Here is a 15,699-nt window from a genome sequence, read left to right as displayed (position 1 = left end):
TGTATTCTAGTAATCAAAATCTTACAATACAATGTCAACACTTAGTTTCTTCAACAAGAGTGTACAACTACAACCCACAACCTGGATTAATTGGACGGCAACACAACACTTCACCTACAAACATTACATTACTAACACTCCTCAAGACTACCTTTTATAGATACACACAACTCAAGAGGAAGCTTCCAGATGAAGCATCAAGATGGGGTCGTGCATAACATTTTGCCCTATTTTTAGGCCACCAAAGAGCATGCAAATGACACATGTACGTCTCCAAATGGCTCCCCATTCAAACCTCCTAAATTGGGCACTCAAAATTTACTATTTCGAGGTATGACAAATACTCTTACGCATCTTACAGCTGCCATATCTTACAACACTTATAGTTTTAAGAGAATACATCATAAATGACTAATTTTAGCTTATTCTCTTACAACTGGTCATAACCCTCTCCATGCAAAAGGTATCTCCTGCCACTTGTCCATTCTGTCATAGAATCTATCATAGGCCAAACAAGATGATCTCGAAAAAATAGGCCAAACTTTTGGGAATGGATTTGAATCATTCTCTTCTACTAATATCCAGATTGGTGTCTTCGTACAATGATTGTAGCTCATTGTTTATGCCTGATCTCTTCAATATTCACCCATTTACCCTAATTTTAGCATTTTTCAAATTCAACTTAGAAAGAGGGAATAAAACCCCAAGCTAGGTGGAACCTAATCAGAGTTTCATAGTTTTTTCCCTAGAGTGATTAAGCCTAGATCTATTAGGTCCATTCCTCTTTCAATGTAATGGTCTTTTAAGCAAAATTAGTGAAATTTTTACCTCAATTGGTGAAACCCCAATTTTCACCTATTACAAGGACTTACAAGTTTGCATACCATTTCATATTTTGGAACATCATAAATCTAGTATTAAATTTTTTTCTACTAAAAATTCTTAATTTTGGCTATTATGAGGCATTTCTAAAAGAGGTAATGCTAGCCATAACATCTACAACTTTCTTTTCTCAAATCTAGCTATTTGTTCAAAATTGACCATGAAAAGTGTTGTTATAAATATCCACCATTTTCTTATGAGCTTTTTTATATTATTTTCTTTTGTTTGACAACATCATTTACTTATCCACTAATAAGTTGTGAGTCTCCATAAACTTTAAGTTCTTTGACACACCATTTGATAGCCATTTTAAGTCCTATATAATTAAGGATTCATAAATTCATCTATGTTATTATGCAAGGAAAGGATAATCAATATGGTTTTGGGATACAATCACCTTGTGAACTAATAAAAAGGATTCCAACTCCTGACACTTGATGAGAGTAAGATCCATCAAAGTATAACTTCCATAAGCATGATGAACTAGTTGTGCAAACTGCTCCATTATGAAACTTAGAAATAAGGGAATGGTCTTTGTTTAAAGGTGCATTTGCTAGTTGCATATTTATATTGTATAGAACAATAGGTACAATTAATCATTGACCCAATTATAACTAACTCTTATGGTGAAATATTCCCACTTTACTATTATTTTTCAGCTCTCATTAGTTTGCACTTACCCCATTATTTATTTTTCTTTACAATCTGGTGAACTTAAAATGTTGTTTTATGAAACTAAATTATAAATATCAAGATTTTATTGGTAGAAAATAATTTAAATTTTTATTTTGAGAATAACTTAACTCATGTGGATCCCATCTATTATGAGAAGATTCTTCACTTCTTGCTCCAACACCTAGAATTAAAAAATATGCCTTAAATGAGTCTAGAATTGAATGTGACTACCACTATAGTGCTCCACCTACCTCATGAATTCAGTTGAAAATTATTTCCAAGATTCTAGGATAATCTAATTATACCATAAAGTATTTCTCTAATTATGCCCTAGGCATCTAAGTACACATTCGAATTGTGTTGGAGGCATATCAAATAGACACATGATTTGCAAGGATAATAACACCTTAATCCTTACAAGCCACCTCTTTCTCACAAAGAAGAAATTTATGTTTTGATGCTAGGTCTGGGGTCACTATGATGTGAAATTTGTAAAAGTGTAGGCCTTGGAGTAAACACTTTTAATAGTTTAATTTGTAATATATTTTTAGTTATATGAATGATATATTCTTTATATTTTTAGTGAGTATATATTTTTAATAAAATATAAGAGTATTTGGTTGACACACATGAAAAAATAAAAGAAAATAGAAACAAGAAAGAAATCAAAATATATATTTACAATTCATATCGTTGTCCTTATTTTTTCTAAAAAATAAATATAAAAGTATTTAATAGAATAAAATTCCTCTAGATTATAATTAATTTGATTTTATAATTTAAATTAATTAAATATATAATAAAAAATATAAAGAAATATGGATGCCATAGATATTAGTGTTAATGATGAGTGTTTAATAAATTATTAAGCTATCTTATTTCTAATGAAAGATATGCATTACACTCTATTCTTTGATTGCTCGTAGAGAAGAATGACGTTGACATGTATATATCAAAAATCATGAAGGATAATTATCATGAGAAGTAGAAAAACTAGGTACACAAAGCGTAACAATATCACATGGTCATCCACATCCCTAGAATTTTTAGACCATGTGACATCTCAAGGAAACATAAATCTTAAAAAAAAAAAGGGTATCACGACATGTAGAAAGAATAATATCATAAATCTAAAGAACATAATTAATATGTAAATAGTAGGTATTGTCATCACCATCTAATAAGGATGAATATTCATAAGGGAAAAAAATCATTGTAATCATCACTAGCACTAGTCATAAGAAATGTATGATTAAAATTAAAATATCATAAACACGGGGAATATATTCAATAGAAAATAAAAATGATTAACCAGCTATATGAGGGAAATAAAATTGAGTGAATGCTATTAAATAAAACCTTCATAGAGGAAACCTACCTATTCTTATGATAGAGTATAAAGGAAGGAGGAATTAACTATCACAAATGATGTAAATATGTTGAAATTAGTAAGACATGCTTGAAGAGGTTAAAAGAAAAAATCAAATAAATTCTATGATAAATAGAACATTCATTTCTTATAAACCTGAGCGGATAATGATAAAATAGATGTTCAATAATGAAACATAAAAAGTGGTTCAAAATTCGAATTATCTAAAATAAATAATAAATAATTAGAAAATTATAGATCTAAAAATATTAATGTAGATGAAAAAACCATTAGTCCAAACCTTATACATATACATGTGTTTGTGTATGTGTGTATGTATGTATGTATGTATGTATGGTGTGTGTATATATATGTATATATGTACACACACATACATATTTACACACACACACACACACACACACACACACATTTATATACATGTACATTTACATATACATATTCGCAACACACACACAAACACTGTACCTAGAATCAAAACTTTACTTCAATGCTTAGACCTATAATAAAATGACTAATGATGTTAATAGATACCTTTGAGGAGCTTGTTATGAAGGTTGATCCTCCATTAGTTAAACCCTTAGATGAAAGACAACAAACAACCATACAAGATGATTAAGATGATGTAATGGTGGCAGTCTAGTTATATTCTATGTGGATGTAGCATTATTACTCTTTGGTTGACCTAGATGATGCATTAAAATGAATTACTAATTCTTCTCTTGTACACACCATCTTACAATGCAATTTGAAATGTTTCTTATTTCATGTGGGCATATAACAACTATTAGAAAGAAATAAGATGGACCTAATTGTCATTAGATGTCATTAAATCAGTCTAAGTAAACAAACAAATAAGCTTAAACTCTAACTCAATTATTCAATTCATATACAAATTAAAATCAAATAAATTTATCAAATATACCAATTCTTAATAGAAAATATACCACTTATATTTCAAATATAATCATAAAAAACCCATGATATACAATCTTCACCTTTACCATATTATATTTAGCTTTGCACCAACTTGACAAGATAAAAGAGAGACCCTAACCTTTTTAACAAAAATAATGATTTTTTTTTTTTTTTTTCATCAAAAATATTTTTTATTTTTATTTTCCTTCACTAATTTCAAATTACCTTAAAACTTAATATCTGCAATTACCAAAAACAAATATCACCTTCCTTATCTATCTCAACGTTACTCTACTTTGCCTCTTCATTTCAGAAATACTCAGATAAAATTGGAAAAAACTAAATAAAAAGCAAACCGAAAAAATCTTTCCTACTGATCAAATTCTCCAGTTTATTGTTAGAAAAAAAAGCATTACAATTTTATTCATGTTTGAAACATATACAACAAATCTTAATGGCGTACATTGCATAATCAAAGAGAGTATTGATTAATGTTGGTCAAGTTAATGTACAATCACGATATTCCCCAGATAATACAGGAAACTGACCATAGGAACCCTGGTAATGCATGGTCCATTGCTCTAATGGATACAATGGATACCCGTCCTTCACATTACACTTGGCTCCATCTCCATAAGCCACCGAACAGTCAATCACAACATCATATGCTTTGCAATATTCGCAACTGTTTATCACATGTACGAATTCCATATACCCTCCTCCAAAATCCACTGTTTCTGATACTATCATATAAGGCTCGCACGGACCATTAGGCCCAGATGGAACTGAAAAACAATGGCAATAGCCATCAACCACAATGTCAATAAGAGATATAATTTTCACAGTTTATAATGTTAGATTTGTTCACTTTTAATTTAAATTGTATGTGAGATCTTTTCATCGTGAACATTTCAGATCATATTACATGATCCAAAAAAATAGATAAAGAATAAAATTATACTCTATCGATTTCTCTCATCCTTATGATAGAGGATGAGAGAAATCAATAGAGAATACAATTTTGTTCTCTATCTATTTCTTCGGATCATGTAATATGATCTGAAACGTTGATGATGAAAAGATTCACATACAGTTAAATCAAAAGTAAATAAATCTTACAATATCAAAAACTAAAACATCAAAATAGATTCAATCAATACTTAAATGAATTGAAGTGACGAAAGATTAAAATTGATACCTTGACGAAGTTGATGATCATATGTAAAGTTCTGGTTTAAAGCTTGTTGATGATCATATGTGAAATTCTGGTTTAAGGCTTGAGTTGCATTGGCTTTTGGCAACTCTCGAGAGTTTACTGAGTAGAGTGCAGAGAAAATAAGAGGTATTAAACAAAAGAGAATACGAGGAGACTCCATACTCAGTTCTGAAATTCCTCAGTTGGGTAGGAGATAATGATTGCAGACAAGCTTTATGTATTTCGTTCCATGCATAGATTGAATCTTATTTGTTTGCGACCATGATTTGTTTCCCATTTGTTTATGGTGATCTTTCTATTTTGGTTTAATGACGTGATAGAGATGAGCAGGCAGGACAGCGAGTCTTTTTAAAAATGTATGCCCTTATTAGTATATGTATCTTTAAAAGATCTATATAAAAAAGTAGGATGGTTTTAAAACATTTATTCAAATTAGTTAAATATAATTTTATTGTTAAATTTTAATATTTAATTTTTAATATATTTTAAAGATAGTTTAAAAATATTTTTTAAAATAAAATTGATATCAATATTAGTTTTAAAGAAAAAATAAATAGCTTTTATCTAGAATCAATTATCTTATATTATTTTTTTTATTAAAATAAAAGCTAAAAGCTAATGATTTAGTTTTTTTTTTCAATGAATAATCTGGAAAAAAATAAAAGCTAAAAGCATATAATTTAGTTTTTTTTTTTTTTTTTTAAATGACAATCTTAAAAAACTCTTTATCTTTTTTTTTTCGTTCCTTTATTTATCTACTTTATAAAACACATATTTAATTATTTTGTATTTAGTATTTTTAGATATTTGTGTACATTTATTCACCACACCTTGGTCATATATATCTTGAAAAGTTCTATAAATAAAATACTAGAGATACATTTCTCAAGAAGATTGTGATGCATCATAAAAATGGCAATGTATCATAAATAACTCTGAAGATCAACAATTTACATCTTCTAAAAATTGATGCAAGAAGATTGAACTTGTCATGACCATTGATATTGAATTTACAAATTTAAATTAATCCAGAGTATCCATTTTTAAAATAATATTATAATTTATTATAATTTTGTGAGAGTATTTTATCAATAAATAAATAAATAAATAAAGGTTTTACTACTTGATGGAATTTAAATTAATTCTATTTTCCTTATCACCCAACATTTTTTTTCCCTCATTGGCCAGTTGGGATTGAGAAATATTTTTTTTTAAAGCAAAGCAGAGTCTTTTTTCCTCATTGCCCAGTTGGGATTGAGAAAGATTTTTTTTGTAAGAAAAGCAGAGTATCCATTTTTAAAATTATATTATTATTTTGTCAGAGTATTTTATCAATAAATAAATAAATAAATAAATAAAAGTTTTACTACTTGATCCATATTGAATTCACAAATTACATTCTTTTTTCCTCATTGGCCTGAAAGATTTTTGTTGTAAGCAAAGTAGAGTACCCATTCTTAAAATAATATTATAATTTTGTGAGAGTATTTTATGAAATAAATAAATAAATAAATAAATAAAAGTTTTAGTAGTGGAATTCACAAATTTTAATTATTCTTATTTTCTTGTCACTCAAAATTCTTTTTTACTCATTGTCCAGTTATTATTATAATTTTGTGATTTTATAAAACAAGATTAAACATGCCATGACCATAATTCACAAATTTTAATTATTCATATTTTACTTGTCACTCAACATTCTTTTTTCCCCATTGGCCAGTTGAGATTGAGAAAGATTTGTTTTAAACAAAGTAGAGTATCCATTTTTAAAATAATATTTTAATTTTGTGAGAGAATTTTATAAAAAAATAAAAGTTTTACTAGTGGATGAATATTGAATTCACAAATTTTAATTAATCCTATTTTCCTCATCACTCAACATTCTTTTTTCCTCTTGACCATCCTTCCCTTTCATTGTCAAAGAGCCACCTTTCCTCCCACAACATTAAAAATCCACAAGCTATTTCTTCTATAAAAAATATAAGCATTTATGAGGAGGAGAATGTGTGTGTAAAGGTTACTATATCAAAACTCTATGTGGATAAATTTTACTACCTTTCTTGTCCTCATATTGTGGACAATAAAAAATGCAAGAAAAAAGTAATCCAAACTTCACTGAATACATTCTGATGCCCGAAGTGTTCTATTGATCTCTCTGAATATGATTTTAGCTATATGCTAAAAATCGACTTGCAAGATGAAACAGGTGAACTCACTAAAGTTACTGCATTTGAAGGACCAGCAAATGCTTTGTTGGGTGTTGGCATAGAAGATTTTTAACTTCAACTAGCAGAGCCTGATGGTGCTAAACAAATCTTAGACAATGTAATCAATTGTCAGTTTCTACTTGATCTCAAAATCAATTATCCCATTTGGTGGCCATGAAACACAAAGCATCATTATTACAGTTGTTAAGTTGGTTTAGCTTCATTGCATTTAAATCTTAGTACATGTGGAACTACAGTCATATATTGATTTAGCTTATATAATAGTTGGGCACCCATGTCCTTTCAAATTATGTTTGCATATCTATATAAATTGAATATAGTTAGAATTCGATGTCTCATTTATAGGATTATTAACTTTATTAAGAAAATGAGTTTTCAACAAACCTATCCTACGATCACTTTGTTTGAAAATTTAAATACTAATTTTAACTGAAGTAAATTTTAGGAGAAAACATTAGCTCTCTTGTAAAATTTGAAATTGATAAGATTAAGATTTGTAAGAACCATCTTAAGGTAAACATAACATTACTTCAAGTGGAAGAAATAGTTAGTTTATCTCTTTATAATTTTGCAAAGGATTTGGCATTAGTTCAAGAGAAACTAGAAGTAGATTGATAAGAATTATTTATTAGGAGCCTTATTATTATTTACATTGGTTACATAGAAACTATTTAGATTCTTTTCTAATCTTATGTATCAAGATATTTTGTGTTACGTTAATTACATTGTATTATCTCATAAGTTTGGTTATATTAGTTGACCAAATTATTTAAAATTATGTGTGCAGATTTTTTTGTAAAATAACACAAAAAATAATTCTTAAAAACACCTAGATGCTTTCAATTCACATTCTTTATATATATACTATTTACATGATCATCATTTAGAGATAGATCACATTCTCCTAATTCTCAAAGGAACTTCAAATGGAAGAACACAATGAAAAGATGCAAGAAAAGCATGCTCGCTAAAATGAAATGCAACGCATATGGTACCATGCAAGGAAAGATGTTATTAACAAAAGAAGACAAGAAAACCAACACATCCTTCCTGATGAAGCTTCCACATCTGCATTCTCTCCATCTAATAGTCCTTTCCATCTACCATCACATCCACCTCAATTATAATAGATAATTGAGCCCAACCTTTTTGCCCAAATGCAACCTCCATCACCTTTCTCTCAAAATTATTAAATTGCTAGAAATAAATTTCGTTCAAATTTGGATAGCCTCTCAAACATGTCAACATGTTTGGTTTGTATGGAAAGATATCCAGGCATCAAAACTAAGAAATGTGATGGAATAACTACTTGTTATAGATGCACATTAGAAAATAATGGTCACCGATTCTTAAAACAGAATAATATGGATCCTAATCAGCAACCTATTTGTTTGCAAAGACTATCTCAAATTGAGGAGATGTTGATTGTAAGGGTTAGCCCAATAATTCAGGTTACTTATGCTAAGGGAGGGAAACTCAAATATAGTGGCCACACTATTTGTTTTCCTCAAGATATTACTACAATTGCATCATACTTGCCAAGGCGTATACATGAATTGGATATAATAATAGTAAATAGGGAAAGTATTGGACAAGAAAAACATAACTTTTATGTTAGTAGAGATCATGTTCATGAAGCATTGAAATATAAGCTAATCAATGACCCATACTATAAAGATGTAAAGTTAGATGAACTTGCATTAACAGCTTTACCCATTGCCTCTAGTGACATCTTAGACCTTCTATATGAAACAAATTCAACCACTAATCCAAGAGATGCAAAGTTCACACAATTAGATATTACAGAGGATGATGCATTACAAGAGAACATGGAATCACAATCTTCATTTATGGTAGATATTCCACCTGCACTTAGAGAGGTTGAAGAGGTGCACTCTTTACTACAACTAGGGAAAGGATGAAAAAACTCCTACTCTAAATTGGCCACCCATTTCTCCATCCCCCATATATGAATACACCACTGAAGGATTGTTTGCAATGGCATTTCCCACTTTATTTCCAAAAGGAAGCACCATATTCAAACAACAACGCATCAAAGAAGTTAAGTTCCATGAATATGCTCTACATCTTTTATGATACCATGATAATAGATTTGGGCAACACCCACGATTTAGACACTTCATACTAAACATACTGATGTGTCATCGAAGTCAAGACACATCCTCTATTTTTGTGCAAAGATAACTAGATGATTCTCTACCAACAATAATTTCTAATTTACGCCAAAGACTAAAGGACTTAGCTGATGAAAATCTTTTTGACCAACTCATGCAGTTTTCCTCATCAATTCGTGGCACACGCCTATTCTGGAATCAATGTAGAGGAGAGCTCTCATACATAGTTATTCAAATTGGTTGCCCAACACTATTCTTCACCCTTAGTGCAATAACTACAAAATGGCCAGACTTCCATAGTATCATGCCATCCAATGCACCTACAAATCCATATGCAACTTCTAGACGGAGGATACAAAATATAGTTCAAAACCCACACCTTACTGCAGTATACAGGCACTACAGATTTACTAAATTTTGTGAAGAGGTATTGGAAAAAATCCTTGGTGAAAAAGACTATTGGTATAGGTATAATTCTTAAACTATTTTAATCTTGTACTACAACACTTGTTACTTATATTACTCACTAAAAAATCCTTTCGCAGGTATGAGTAGAAACACAATGAATCTACACATATCCATGGTTTCATTTGGCTCCATGAAGCACCTGAATTTAAAGAATTATAATTGAATAGCATTCAATCAATACAAAATGCACTTGACTACATTGATAGATATGTCTCTACATGGAATCCAATAACCATTGAATTAAGAAACATAATGATTCATAGATCTCCTATTGATGATCCTTGCTTGATGGACACAAGAATGATAATGACAATAAACCCTTCCACTGACTACAGTGAATTGGCAAACTATGTACAACGCCACACAAAGTGCACCCTACAAACTTGTCTCAGGAAAAAAGGGACATCTCTTTTTTTCATTATAAATCCCCTTGTAACATGTAAGAGAAATCAATCCTCTCTAATGATGATAATGACCAACCTAAACATACTCTTTCCAAAATGATGACCACTTGAACCTTCACAACCCATCTATAATCTCTATTTGGAGGGACAATGTAGATTGCCAACTTATTCAATCAATAAATGCAGTTCTAAAATATATCGCAAAATATGCAACAAAAGCCGAACATAAATCTAAAACATACCATGCTATGCTATCTTGCATTTCAATCGATTTTGAGCCAGACAAACCTGCCTCGATTGCCTTTTGAAAAATTCTTATTGATACACTTATAGATCGAGACATTGGTGCTCAAGAGACTTGCCACCTTCTGTTAAAATTACCACTCTCCATATGTAGTAGTACATTTGTTTCTTAAAATGTAAACCAAAAAAACTTTCAACGTGTTTCAATCTCACCCACATCCACAACCACGTCCCCAAGTTATATAGATGCTTATATGGTACGACCTACACATCTAAAAACATTGTCACTTATTAAAGTCACTTAAAAGTAGACCTTCAAAGCATCTCACAAGCACAACCAATGGAAAGAACTATCCACACTAGCCATTGTTCGAGTATCTCCATGATTCAGAAGCATCCCAAAAAAAGATGACAAAGTTTTCCAAGCATTCTGTTAGACTGAAATACTACTATACCATCCATTTTGCAACATTCATAATGATATTGGTACATCAGATGACCAAGTTATGGAAAAATGGACAACTTTCTCTTGCTACTACCAACCATAGCATGTGAGACGCAAACCTCTGCAACCAAATGAAGAAACTAATATTGGAAGTCCACCTATTCAGGAGGACTGCATGCAAGAAGATATACTTGATGAATGAAAAATCTTATCAAGTCTATATCTAGGAACTGGAAAGTCCCACTTGATTAAAAGCATCAAGATCACATTGATGAGAACAACACCAATTGGCCAATAACCACTACTACTTCTTGCGCCAACAGGTATCGCAACATTCAACATAGAAGCATAAAAAATTTATTCTACTATGAGAATACCAATAAAAGAAATGACCCCCTTAGAAGGATAAACACTAGAAACATTCCAAGAGAGCATGAACTTCATTCGATACATTCTAATAGATGAAATGAGTTTCACTGGCCTAAAGCTACTACAACAAATTGACAATAGATTGCATGAAGCATTCCCAAGCCAAAATCATATCCCATGTGGAGGATGATCAATCATGCTATTCGGTGACTTAGGGAAGCTACCACCAGTCAAAGATATCCCTATGTATGATTCAACTTCTTATGGGGGAATATTGTGGCGTTATTTCACAATAGTTATAACTTTGAACAAAACATTTCATCAAATTGGAGATGATCCAACACAATTTAGTTTTCGTGCCCTTCTCTCAAATTTATGAAATGCAGAGCCTACAATTGCAGATTGGCAACTTCTAATGTCACGATCAAGCTCCTCACTCACAACTAAAGAGCAATCTCATTTCTCATCCTCCATACATCTATTTGCAAAGAATAAAATGGTGTCTTCACATAATAAACATATGTTGTTATCTTCAGCAATACCAGTAGCATTATCCATAACAGAGCAACTTAGGGGATCAACATGCTCAAATCCAGAAGAAAAAGAACTTGAATCTTACATACTCCTATGTACTGACCAAAAGGTTATGTTATGTTCAAATTTGTGGGTGGAAACAGGGATTGTAAATGGAGCACTTCAAAAATTCAAAGCAATTGTATATAGACATGGACAAAGACCACCTCAACTTCCATTATTTGTTGTTGTTGTTCGCTTTAAAAATTACAGAGGACCAATGTGGGATCATAATAAACCAAAAAATGTTCCTATAACCCATGTGAGTCGTGGTGTTCCTCGTCAAATACCACTAAAAATGGCATGGGCATTAACTATACACAAATCATAGGGGCTCACACTCCAATGAGCAACAATCGACATCGACAACATTGATCATCAAGGATTCACATTCACAACTATCTCAAGAGTTCGTGAACTGGCAAGTCTCTGCATACAATCCCACCTTCACATTCGAAATATATTCACACATGCAAACCAACCCATATGTTGCTTGTTGAAAACAAGAGGAGGAGTGATTGCTAGCATTATCAAATACTAGTTCTACAAACACAAGTTAAAAGATCTCCAGGTTTGTTCACTCAAACACTTGTTTCCATAACTTTCAAATGTATACATTAAAACCATACTTTTTAAACTTGCAAAATATTCAACAAATACTTCCTTTAATTTTGTTTGAATTACTAAATCTACAAATATTTGATAATCAATGTTAAACAAACAAGCATGTAACAAAAGTTCTACAATATTCAAATTCTAATTATCTCTTTTCCATAATCTACAAGTAAAAATTCTACAAAAGGATAATTGAACACTTATTTGTAATATTATTCTATTATTACTACAAGTGAAAAGATCTCCAGGTTTGTTCAATAAATCACTTGTTTTTGTATCTTTATAATGTATACATTAAATCTAGACTTTTTCAACTTACAAACAATTCAACAAATAGTTCCTTTAAAAACATATTAATTACTAAATCTACAAATATTCAATAATCAATGTTAAACAATCAAGCATGTAACAAAAGTTGTACAATTTTTGACTTTCTAATTATATCTCATTTTCATACTCTACAGGTACAAATTTTATAATACGATAATTTACCTTATTCGTAACACCATTGAATTATTAGTTACTTCCAATTCAAAAGAGTTTGCAAAAAATAATTTGTACAAAAAAAAGAACATTACCGTGTTAATTGCATATATTGTTCGAGGTCCAAAATTAATTAAATACAATATCAAAGATATCCTCGGCATACCCATTGCACACTAAGGTGCGATTGCTAGTAATAAAAATGTGTTATATTAAGAAGGCATAATAATTATATGGAGAAAGGTATCATTCCAAAAAAATGAAATTTTATTTAAAATCTTAAATAATAAATTATCATATGTTGCTATTGTAGAATGCCCAACATTAAGTTTTTATATTCCTATATAAAAACTATGTTTTTAAACTCATATTTGAAAATTATTTATAACATTTAAAAAAAAATAAAAAATAAAAAATGGTTTATTTCTATCTTTAATGTTGTTGTTCCATTTCAAGCTTGAAAAATAAGCGGGGGAGCTTATAACATCCCTAGGTCTTAATGTCAAACAACTAATTTAACTACATGTGCAGTTCTCAAAATGTGATCCCTATAAAACAATTTATCTTCATTTTCAATCTCTATGGTGTAGCATTCAGATCGATCATAAAATTATAATGTGAGAATGGTGATACTCTACTCTGTGAGGCATATGAGGCTCTCAAGTCAATCTGGATATCAAATTTTAATACCCATCTTCAAAAAAATAGATTTCAATAATATTTCATGTGTAATATAGTAGATAAATAATGGATAAAACTTAGAATAGATTCATGATCGGGATGACAAATTAATAAAATCATTAGTAGTGATAGTTGTTCTTCTATTCAAAACCAACTTCATTCAATTTTCAAAAGCTAAAATGTTTTTATGAATCTCTATTAGTTTTAGGATTAATGTGTCTCAACCTTTGAGTCGTAAAATTGATAATTAATTCAATTAATTATTTTGGTGCATATTTATTTATCTTAAGTTGATTATTTCCTAATTTTATCATTCACTTTGTGCTCTTGGAGAGGTGACATCCTACATGGTATCCAATGTCAATGGCATGTTTTCTATTGTGTAGGAAAGCATATATGGTGTAATCCCTATCTTTTAGGAAATTAGTACCACTTTGGAGTTCCTGTTTATAGGGGATTGAAGTCAAAGATTTTATGTTAAAGAAAAAAAAAGATTTGACAATCTCTTACATTTAAAAGAAAGACTTGCACAATTTTTATTCCTAAATAGGAAAAGAAAAGAAATTATTTTTTTCTTTTATCTTTTCTTGGAGGCTAATTTAAGGGTTGTAATGCTTTCCTTGAAAAATTACACCCAAGGAAAAGGATAGCTTTTTTTGGATGTACAGGATGATGTTAGAGTCATTGATGATGTGCATTATTTATTTATTTTGCTTTGTTCAAGATGGAGTAGCTTTATTTGGCACCTAGCCTATACATTATTGAATATTTGTTGTATTATTTAATAGTAGAAGGGTGATAGGGTGATTATTATAGGGTTGAATACACCTTAGGATTGAGAGGGGGGGCGTGAATTAGTAGATAAACCTAATACTTCGGCTTTACTACTTAATGCACAAACTCTTTAACTACCTTATTCTTATCAACAACATTGAAATATATAAAAGTGAAACACCATGCACAAGGGAACACCAGATTTATGTGGAAAACCCAAATAGGGGAAAACACAATAAGAGTCAACTCATAATATATGAAATGATTACAATATAGTTTTAGGCTCACTACTAATGAATCACATTACTCCTTGAAGGAGTTGTATGCTAGAGCGCACAACGCTAGGGCAAGATACAAACCTTACCATCTGAAGATGAATTATCCATAGTAGGTTATAATGAATATATATAACAACAATAAATTTGGCCTTGAACAATGCTTCCTCCAATAATCTCCAAATATGAAGTTGTTTTTGAACCTCCATCTCAAGTGACCAACTCTACAACAGTCACCACACACTTACTTTGTTAGAACTCACTTTTGTAACTAATATAATCATGTAGGTGCAATACACACATTGATCCACATACACATAAACAATCACACACCCTCTCACACCTTCAAAGTCAACTTGATCTTCTATATATATCGTCTTATTCATTGCAAGAATTAATTAGGTTGGCTAGAACAGAGGACATGCATAGGTCCTATCAAATTAGTTAATAAAACATAATTGTGATTAAAGCAGTCCACTCCAAGAGATATAATGGACATAAAAAATATTAACACTTATTTTCAAGAAGGTAGGAACAATTCACATGCTATCAATCATCCTCCAAGGGTTGGTAACAAGTTAATATGTAGATATACTAAATAGTGTGCCACAAGTTGGCCTAGAATTCATCTTCCATATGAATAAGCTCAATGTGAATAATCACACACTAAGGTAGGAACCAAAATAAATGTAACACAAACTTCTAAGAAAGTAGAGACATCCAAGGATTCATTGCATACCAAAGAACCACACTAATCAGTCAAACCATAGCAGTTACCTTGAAAAATAGATTCCAATCACCATGCATCATTAAACTGACCTTCTAGCATTATGAGAAGCATGATAGTATGTTTCATGAACATCTGACAACATTATCAAATCCCTGCTTCACTTCTTCATATCAAGATCATACTAGCACACATAAC

This window comes from Cryptomeria japonica, chromosome 10 (genome assembly GCF_030272615.1).
Source record: "Cryptomeria japonica chromosome 10, Sugi_1.0, whole genome shotgun sequence".
NCBI classification, from domain to species: domain Eukaryota; kingdom Viridiplantae; phylum Streptophyta; class Pinopsida; order Cupressales; family Cupressaceae; genus Cryptomeria; species Cryptomeria japonica.
Note: the sequence above shows the minus strand (reverse complement) of the source record.